The sequence below is a fragment of the Triticum aestivum genome, chromosome 2D, assembly GCF_018294505.1.
Source record: "Triticum aestivum cultivar Chinese Spring chromosome 2D, IWGSC CS RefSeq v2.1, whole genome shotgun sequence".
NCBI classification, from domain to species: Eukaryota; Viridiplantae; Streptophyta; class Magnoliopsida; order Poales; family Poaceae; genus Triticum; species Triticum aestivum.
The window spans coordinates 163887458-163897652 of NC_057799.1; the positions used below are offsets into that span (position 1 = coordinate 163887458).

The 10195-nt window shown below is 42.9% G+C and overlaps 1 long non-coding RNA gene across 2 annotated transcripts; it reads right to left on the reverse strand.

Annotated features, from left to right (window-relative positions):
• Positions 1–357: 357 nt before the first annotated feature.
• Positions 358–4180, reverse strand: LOC123052363 (uncharacterized). 2 transcript variants are annotated; one of them, XR_006424623.1, is made up of 2 exons: positions 3691–4180; positions 358–711 (listed from the first exon to the last, which is right to left on the reverse strand). It is a non-coding gene; the product is annotated as an uncharacterized lncRNA (long non-coding RNA). The 2 variants fall into 2 exon arrangements; XR_006424624.1 differs by having other exon boundaries at positions 1367–4180.
• Between the last annotated feature and the right edge of the window lie 6015 nt (positions 4181–10195).

Genomic DNA, 10195 nt, shown 5'->3' on the forward strand with positions numbered 1-10195 from the left:
CCGCCGTGGGGCTTGGAACAAGAGACGGAGGATGGGGACGTGGAGGTCGTTGGGCTAGAGGAGGTCACCGGCGTTGCTGGAATTTGTGGCAACAGTAGTCGTCGGGATTTGGGGCTCGTGCTCGTTGCGATTTTGGGGTTGATTTCTAGAGATGAGAGAAATGGGACGAGGAAACTGAATGGATAAGGTCGAGCGCTGGTAAGGAGATAAGGCAGGGGAGGGGAGGGCGACGCGCGGAGCGGTGCATGGGCCCAATGCCAGGTAACCTGTCTCGTAATCGTACGATCTGCTACAATCGGACGCACGCGGCACGACCGGCCGAACGCTCGGCCGGTCCGCCGTATATAAACATTTCCCTTTTTCAAAATATAACCAACCTCTCACGATCGTGTAAAGAGATAAAATCTGTCTACAAATAGAACAAAACTCTCACGATCGAAACAATCTCTCTTTCCGTCGTGCACATGTCAAATAACTCAGCCAACCTAAAATACCTTCCCTTTAAAAAGCGTCAATTATTGATTGTCCTGTCTGACTTCAGATCACCCCGCATATCCAACAAGTGGCACTTTGACATTGTCTTCCTCCAGCGGCAACCAGCCCTCCAATGGCCCATTCTCCTGTTGACTCGCCTCAACTGCAATCGGCTCAGTTGAGCGATCAAACCACCTCCAGTAAGTACCATCTTCACAGAATTATAGCCTTGCTCAACTGAAGATATTTCACATGTTAGCTCTGAAGGTCGATTATATTGGAATAGAAACATATATTATGTTATTCTAGATTAATTATTGCAATTCTATGGTGGCACATTCATACTTTTACTTATCTAGAGAAGGCTGATGCGATGGATGTTGATTCCAGTGTATTCACATTAGGATAATACACTTTAGAAGATTGTTCTTCAAAACCACTCTAGGAGACTAGAATTATGCTACAAGTTTAACTGAAACAAATGTAATTACTTGCTGTGATATAGAGAAACTTATATGGTGTATCAGAAGGTTTTGAAATTTGAAGAACCTCTAATTCTATGGTGGGTTCCTGTGGAATATTTTAGCAAATATGGTGAATAGTACACGCGATAGTGACTGTCATTTCAAATTTGATCAGGAAATTCAATGGTGAGAACTTTAATCTCTTTGTGTAAACCCAAACGAATGAAGAGCAAATGGTCTACAACGGAAAAACATGAAGCAAAATTATGGAACTGTGATATAGTGATGTTAAAAGAAAGGTTTACCTCTAACATTGGTCATCATATAGTATCTAATCTCATATCTTTTCTCTTGAATTATAATAGGAATTTGTATGCACAACAAAAACAACAATTGATGTCATTATAATGGATAAAGGTTGGTGGTACCAGAAGTGGTGTCATGTGTTATTGCAGTGCTGCTTCTACACAAAGATGGAACGGCACACTCAAGGTTCCACATCCACCTAATTCTTAAAGAAGAGTCAACCTGTGACATCAAACAAGGTTCACACTTGATAGACACACTAAAAAAGATGTCGCTAATACTATGGGACGAGGCTCCAATGGCAAACAAGATATATTTTGAAGCGCTAGACAGGACTCTCAGGGATATATTAAGGCATAAAAATGTGAACAACATTGAGCGACCATTCGGGGGCATGACAATGGTTCTAGGAGGGGACTTCTGCCAGATCCTTTCTGTTATACCAAAGGGAAGAAGACACAACATAGTAACTGCATCCATTAAAAGGTCATATCTTTGGAGGGACATTCATATAATTTTTTGAGAAAACGCAAGAAGACTTTGCGTTTCTCTGTATTGAAAAGAGAGGGACATTCATATAATGAAACTAACAAAGGGCATGCGACTCAACTGCACAACACATGATGAATCAGAGAAACAAAGGTAGCAAAATTCACAGAGTGGATTCTGAATATTAGTGATGGAAAAAAATACAACATCAGAAGGTGAGGAGATGATAAAAATACCAAGTGCCATACTACTAAAGAAAGGAAATAATAAAAAAAATGTGGAAAGCATATCCAAATTTGCAGGGGAGGTACTATCGCAAGCGATATTTCTCAGAAGAAAGAGCAATATTATGTCCAAGGAACGAAACAATTTACGATATAAATGATTATATAATGGATCAACTACAAGGTGAAGAGAAAATTTATTTAAACTGCAACACAGTATGCAAGGCAACAACCTTAAATGCATAAACGGAAATGTTATATCCAGCAGAGTTACTGAATAGCTTACAATTTCATGGAATCCTAAATCACAAGCTCGAATTAAAAGTGGAAATACATGTGATGCTCCTATGTAATATCAAGCAAAGTGATGGGTTATGCAATTGTACAAGGATGATAATTTTAACTTGGAAGAAAATTCATCAAAGCACAGATAACAACAGGAACACATGTGGGAGAAATGGTATATATATTCCAAGAATAGTCATGTCACCAACTGAATCCACATGGCCGTTCGTTCTAAAAAAGGAGACAATATCCAATATCGGTTTGCTCTGCTATGACTATCAAGAAAAGCAAGGGGCAATCTCTAAACAAGGTAGAACTATTTCTACCTAAACAAGTTTTCACACATGGACAACTATACGTAGCCTTCTCAAGAGTCACAAAAAAGGGATGGACTGCAGGTAATGATAAATGATGAAGATAGCAATGAGGATGATGTGGTCAAGAATGTACTCCATCCGTTCCATTTAGTTGTTGTTGATTTAGTACAAATATTGTAAAGGTATGAAAAAATAACAAAATTTCAGCATGACACTTCTTTCACTAGCTGAGGCGGCCTATTACATAAGAATTGCATACATAGAAATTTAGTACATTGCAAACTATCATGAAAAATACAAAGCGACTTCACTATGCTCACATGATATGGCAGGACAAATATGGTCTCCAACAGTGCCGATGTATCGCAAACACGAATCGACATTTGGTGGAAATAGTTCATTGCTACAAAACATTGACTATATTATGTGATATCTGATTCTTCAGGCTTATTATTTAGTGCAAAGCAATAGTGAGAGCGTCGGGACATTTTTTATATTTAATATGTAGAATGCAATCAGACCTGATTTAATCTTCCTTTTTCTTTTAAAATTATTAAAACTATAGCTAATCACAAATGTACTAATTAATTCTTAAGTTTTTTGAATAATAATATGGGTAGGGGGGGCCTAACACTGCCAATGCCGGTCCCATGCCCGAAAAAAGTGGAGGGGGCATAAAGAAATTAAAACTATGCCTTGAGATGTATTTGACATTCAAAACTTATTGTCATCATTTAGTAACTTCAGCATAAGTCAATCGAATGAATACGAAGAGCAGCCAGTATACAGGATGATAAAATGGCTATAAATATAGTATATAAATACACTCTAAATTCATATTCAATTTAATACAGTAAATAAATCACTAAAAATATGTCAATCTTGCACAGCATTAGCAAATTTACTACCTTTTTTGGTGGCCAAGCAAATTTACTCAGACATACACTTACATTTTCTAAATTTCACAAACTTAATAGTACGTACCTCATTCGACACTTATAGAGCACTTAAAAATAAAATCACATGTTTCCCCAAGATTTAAAGGAAAATGAAGAAACATTTTCCACTGACAGACATTTCCTAAATTACATTATAAATATGACAGAGTAGGGAAAAGGGAAAAGGGAGTACCAGCAGGTCGAAGTTCTAACTTCGAAGAATGTTGACGCAGTGGAGGATGACGACGACTTGCCGAGTAGCATCGAGCGAGAATAGCCACGATGCGTCTGCCTCGCACTTGGGGAAGACAACGTTGCCTCCTTCCTCATAATCGAGCTGGATCCAAGACAGTAGCGAGAGACAAAATCCACGCCCAAATCAACTGCACGGACACCGATAGCGACGGCACCCAGCTGCTAGGAGACCGAGGAGTCGTACGAGGAGCTAAGCCAGCCGCCGTAGATGATTACCCTGCGTCGGCACAAACGAGTCGAGCTGCTGCCATGGCTGCTCGTGAGGACGACAAGCTTATCCAGCGGCAGAAATTTTGTAGTCAACGGAGGAAAGGAGAAAGGGGATCTGGACTGTGTGAAAGTGTAAGTGGGAAAGAAGATGTGTGGACGCTATGTGCATCTACGAAATCCTGTTTGGCTAACTCCAAAATAAGCATACCGGCAGGAATTTTTTTTGTTTTGCCAAAAGGTATCCTACTAATAACCTATGATTTATCCTAAAAAATAACCTATGATTACATACAGTGTACATACTGTATAAATATATACATCGCATATATGTGTGTTTGCCTAAATATATTTTTTACCCTACAAATTAGTTAAAACATATCCAACCAAACATATAGTGCATTATCTTTTGAAAAAAAAAATCACGAAACCGTACGAAGAGTTTATGTTTTGACTTATACTTAATAATCCATATGAAACCTCTCCGCGGGACAACTTATAAATTAAGAATGAAAGAATTTACTACGGCGCGACATGTGTCAGCAACATAAACTACCATCGAAGAAACACCACACACATGATCAACTGAACCCATGTTCTCTCCAAACAATTCAAAGCAAAAGTGCCCTCTCGATTTTTCATCTAACGCGAAAGAGGAATTCCTCTTATATTGAAAGCCCCAATTCAAGGCAAACCCATAACGCTATAGCGCTACTAAATATTTGATACTTGAATTCGGAGCCCAGGCTCATATATATCCGGTGAAGAGTACACTAAAAAAATTAGCAGAAAAGTTCAAAAAAATCTGAATTTTTTGTTATCCAAGAGGCTCAAATGTTCGATGTCTGTGCAAAATTTCAGGGTGTTTGGACATTCAAGGAGGTCATGGCAAAAAAATGATAAATTTCCCAAAATTTATCACGAGCACCACACACTTCAACATCTTGCACCCAAATTTTTTTTTCCAAATTTACTGGCTATATAAAATTATTTTATTATTCAAACCATTAAACTTATTTTAACAATAAGTCAATATTTGGGAGTACAAAATAGGCACTCTCCCAAATATTAAGTTATTTTAACCAACTGTACCTTAAGAAAATTATATTTGTAGAAGACTTATATTTGCATCACATTTGGTTCAAACGTTTTCCTACAAATCAAATAATATGTCCTCATTATTAAACTTTTAAAAAGTCTAGCCCGCGCATCGAGCGGGCCACTTTGCTAGTTCAAGACAAACAACAACATGGCAATTACAAGTTAAGCAGGAATTATCATGAGATCATCAGAATAACATGGCATGAACAATATGGACATGATACAGGTAGAACAACATGAGCATGGCATGAACATATAGATCTGACGCTACTAGCAGGCAACATGATGACACTACATGCACTATTTATTCTGCTCGGGTTACTTCGTAACCATCACATGCATCACTTACCATCCTCAGACATCACACGATCATCTCAGGATCAAATCAAGCTTGGTATAAACAATACCGTAGTAATCATTAAATGACCACAAGGAGCTTGATTTTTACCCACGATTCTCGCACAATATCACGAATATCCAACAACTCGGTATCCTCGATACCACGGTGATCATTCCGACGATCACAACCATGACCAACACTTGGTCTCAAACGGTGATCTTTCCGGCGATCGCAACCAACGCATCTCATCGTCGAACCAGGGTTGTCATTAATCAAGTTATTATTAATACTGTTGACTCACGGTGGGACCGACACGAACTGGGCCCTTATCCGCGGGCGCGGCTATCGATAGATTTAATATACACTCTGCAGAGGTTAGTACACTGTACCCACACTACGGAACCCATGGCCTCGCACTCCCATTCGGGTGGACCAACGGCGTTCCACAAAACCGATCTACTGCCATGACACTCTCCCGGCCACTCCGACTCACTACCCATTGGGCTAGTCCTGGGTGGCCCCGTGTCTACCAAAGACACAACGACCACCGTCGTGGTCCGTCCCAAACAGGGACAAAAGCGCTTAACATCCAACCTACGGGCACACAAGGTTATGTCCGCCTACCTGATCAGGGTAAGCACGCCCATAACCTTCCCTAGTTGGAGGCACCGGCGAGAGGCACGGCAATAGACCTAGTTAGGACCTCCTCATAAGGTAAGCGTGGTTGCACTGGTCAGTTTCGATATGGTGGCACCATGACTCAGCCAACAGTTGTTCAAGTTCAATTAAATCCGGTTAAACTTGAATGCGATATGCTGAGCCATGATAAAATAACATGATGCATTTACAAAGCATGAGCATGATATCAACATAAGCATGAGAGTACGACATAACTATCCACTATATCAACAATGAATCATATCCAACTGAGCATGGCATACTGACTAACATGAACATCGCAAGTACATACTTCTCTGAAACATAGCATGACCACTAGCATCAACAATAAATATCATGCAAGAACATAACAACAATGCAAGCATTTAACCAACATGTATAACAATGGTACCCGGGACAGACGGCAGTTATGCACCGAAAACCATCACCAACATCAACATGTACTACTAGCAAGCATAAGCATATGAAGGGAATAGTAGCAACTAGCAGGGCATGAAAACCAGGGGCATAACAACATAGCAAGCAAGTAAGTACTAACCCAGAAGCATTACCGAAACAACGATAACCATATTTTAAACAAGCAATCATTTATTAAATATTCAAGTTGAAAACCATGGCTACTGCATGACTATCATGCAAGTGGGTATTGTGGCTTGCCTGGGGGTGAAGAAGGCATCGGGGAGAAGTGCGAGAAGCTCGCGGAAAGATTTGCTAGAAACAGTTCTCTCTCGGAGGGGTTGTTTACGTGCAAGGACAAAAAGGTCATTTTCACAGTGTCAAACCATAGTGAAAATGAAACCAACAGAACGAGCTCGACGAGATGAAGAAGTGGGCTTTGGAATCACCTTATTTGGAGTTGTGGTTAAAAAGATACGAAGGGTTGAAGTTCAGGGACTTTTTTGCAAAAACATCATCACAAACAAGTCCCTGGGTGGATAGGGCAGAAGCCTAAAGTTAGAAATACGCTTTCTGTTTAAGAAAATGCATTCTGGGCTGAAACAGAGAGGAAATACGCTTTCAGTAAAAGAAAGCGTACTTTGAGCTGAAGCAGAGGGAAAATGCGCTTTCCCGAGATGAAAACGTACTCGACCGAGTACGCCTCCACTTAAACACGTGGCAGAGGCGGGGCAGGGGCTTGAGCAGCTGACGTGCGGGTCCCACGGGCTGCGGGGCCCGTCACTTATCCAGCTAGGCAGGCGGGGTCAACGCGTGCGGCTGCCAGGTGGGGTCGGGAAGGAGATGGGGCCCGCCTGGACTCTGTCTTCTTCTTCCTCGCCTTGCTCCTGCACGGGACAGAGGAGGCAGGGGAGGGCGCGTCACCGGCGACGGGCCGGCCGTCTCCGGCCGTCTCCAGCGAGGGCGACGCCACCGGTGGTCTCGGGAGACCACACCGCCTCCATTCAGGGAGGAAACAGGTGCCGGGGAGGGCTAGGGCGGCCGCGGCTGGAGGCAACAGAGGGCACAGCCGGCAGCGGCCGTTCTACGGGGGCGCGGCCACAGGGCCTCCGGCGACGAGGCAAGTAGGTGGGAAGGCTCACAGGAGCATGGAGAAGACGATGGTGGTGGTGGGATGGAGAGAAAGAGGCTACACTGCCCGAATTTAGGAGGGGGCTGGCGACGGGCACGGCGGCCATGAGAGGGACAGAGAGCTCTTGGAGCTCGGGCGAGTGGTTGGGGAGGGGCAGTGGAGTGAGGCAAAGGCGATGGTGAGGTCGAGAGGCCTCGGGGTGGCTTATATAGCCGATGGGAAGGGGAGCCGCGCTGGCGTCGCCGCGGACGCGTGCCCACGCGCATGAGCTCGGAGATAGACGACGATGGAGGCACAGGGAGAAAGTTCACGGGGAAGAGGCGGCCAAGGGAGCGCAGGGAGAAGGATCCGAACGCCATTAATGCCTTGTCGGCACTGTGTGCTCGTGGACGCGCGGCGGCTTGCGTCGCTAAGGAAGCGGACGGAGGGGGAGAGGGGTCCAGGGCAACGGCGACGACGAGATGCAGCCACTGGACATGCTCACGCGTGCGAAGACGACGAGTGGGAGCGGTGCCAAAGCACAAACGGTGCTCTGGACACGCCACAGCGCACAGAGCACGTGCACAGGCACGCTATTGTCGTGGTCACCATGTGAACGAGGGCATTCAATGCTCAACAGCACCCAAAACGTTGTCTAGCTGATAGTCCTTCCAAAATAGGTTGCAACTCCGGTGGTAGTTTGGTTAAAAGTGCTCTGGTTAAGTGGTAAACCACCTCTGAAGTTTACCGCAGTAAACTTTGATGAGCACTGGCGATCCACAGGAGAGGGATTGTGTCAAATGGAGTTGCCTGGGTGGTTGAGGGTAAGAAGGACTTTCACCCCGGTAACTTGGAGAGGATTAGGATCAAGATTTAATGTAGTTGCTTAACAACCACATAAACTGGTCCAGAAACTAGATTAGGATGACGCACTCTGATGAAGCATCAACTTGAGCTCAAATTGGGCAAGGTAGAGTCATTTGGTCCTATGAAGATGCTCAAAAAGTCTAATACCAATTGGCCAAGCCAAACTGGTACTTGCTTCACAAACATCTCCTCTGGACAGAAACTTGCAAAAATTCTAGAGGAATAATGGCTTGATGGACCATGCCCAAAATGGGTGGAGGTAGGTTATATGGATAATAGAAGGCCTAGAAAAATTGGCGGCCATAATGGAGCAAGATAAAATATACTTGCTTCACAAACTAAAATTTTGGACAGAATCAAAGAATTGAAGATGAGCTCACATGGAGGCATGACATGAGCTCTACTTTGGTGGAGGGCTATCATATGATTATAAGAGGGATCATGCAAAATGGCAACTCATTTGGATATGACTAGCTTGCACCTCCTTCACAAAGCTTCTTTCTGGATAGAAACTTTGGAAAATCACAATTAAATAATTACTAGGAAAATGAGGTTGCATTTTGGCATGTGGCAATTATATGGACGGGAAAATGTGTCCAAGAAGTTTGAGGTCAATTGGGAAAAGGAAAATAGCACTTGCTTCACAATGTGCCATTTAGGGCAGAATAGGAAATGAATTATTTGAGCATGATGATAAACAATAAAATGAAATATTTTGCCATATTTGAGAAAGATATGACCCAAAAAATTTATGAGAATTATTTGGGAATTTTAGGAGTGATGGAAATAAAGGTTGCTTCACAACCTAGGGCAATTTGAGTTATTCCTTTAATAGAAAAGGAATATTCCCAATAAAAAGAATATTGGGATTTGGGCTAGGATGAAAATGACAGGGTCTAGGGAAGGATTTGGGTATGACAAGCCACTCTGGAAGCAAAGAAGAGTTCATCTTCTTCACTTTCCAGACCACAAAGCCACGGAAAAAGAAAACTCAAGCAAAAACCTCAGAAAAACAAAAGAAAAAGAAAGGGCCAAAAATCAGGCTGTCACAAGAGAGTACAGAAAGCATAAGCATAGGATACACACAGGATGAAGACAAACAGACTGAAGAAATTGAACTGAGGAGATTGAGAAAGTCTTCAGTCAAAGTCTTCAAACACAGATATGAACAAGTGCACAACACAGTAATGAGGAAATGAAAGAGTTGAGGAAATAGAACCAGTAAGCTTGGTGAAGACAATGATTTGGTAGACCAGTTCCAAATGATGTCTCAGTTGTACATCTGGTTGGAGCGGCTAGGTATTTAAACCTGAGGACACACAGTCCCGGACACATAGTCCTCACCATATTCTCCTTGAGCTAAGGTCACACAGACCTCGCCCAATCACTCGTGGTAAGTCTTCATGTGACTTCCGAACCTTAACAAACTCGGTCACTCGGCGATCCACAATTCCTCTTGGATGCTCTAGACCATGACGCCTAACCGTCTGGAAGAAGCACAGTCTTCAAAGGTAACAAGTGTCGGATCCACGCAGGATCAATCTCTTCAGTGATGCTCAATCACTTTGGGTTTGTAGGTGTTTGGGTTTGGGTTTTCCTCACTTGATGATTTCGCTCAAAGTCCTCGGAGGATGGGATGCTCTCAAATGACAAGTGTCAGTTTCTCTCGGAGCAGCCAACCAGCTAGTGGTTGTAGGGGGCGGCTATTTATAGCCTATGGAGCAGCCCGACATGATAAGACAT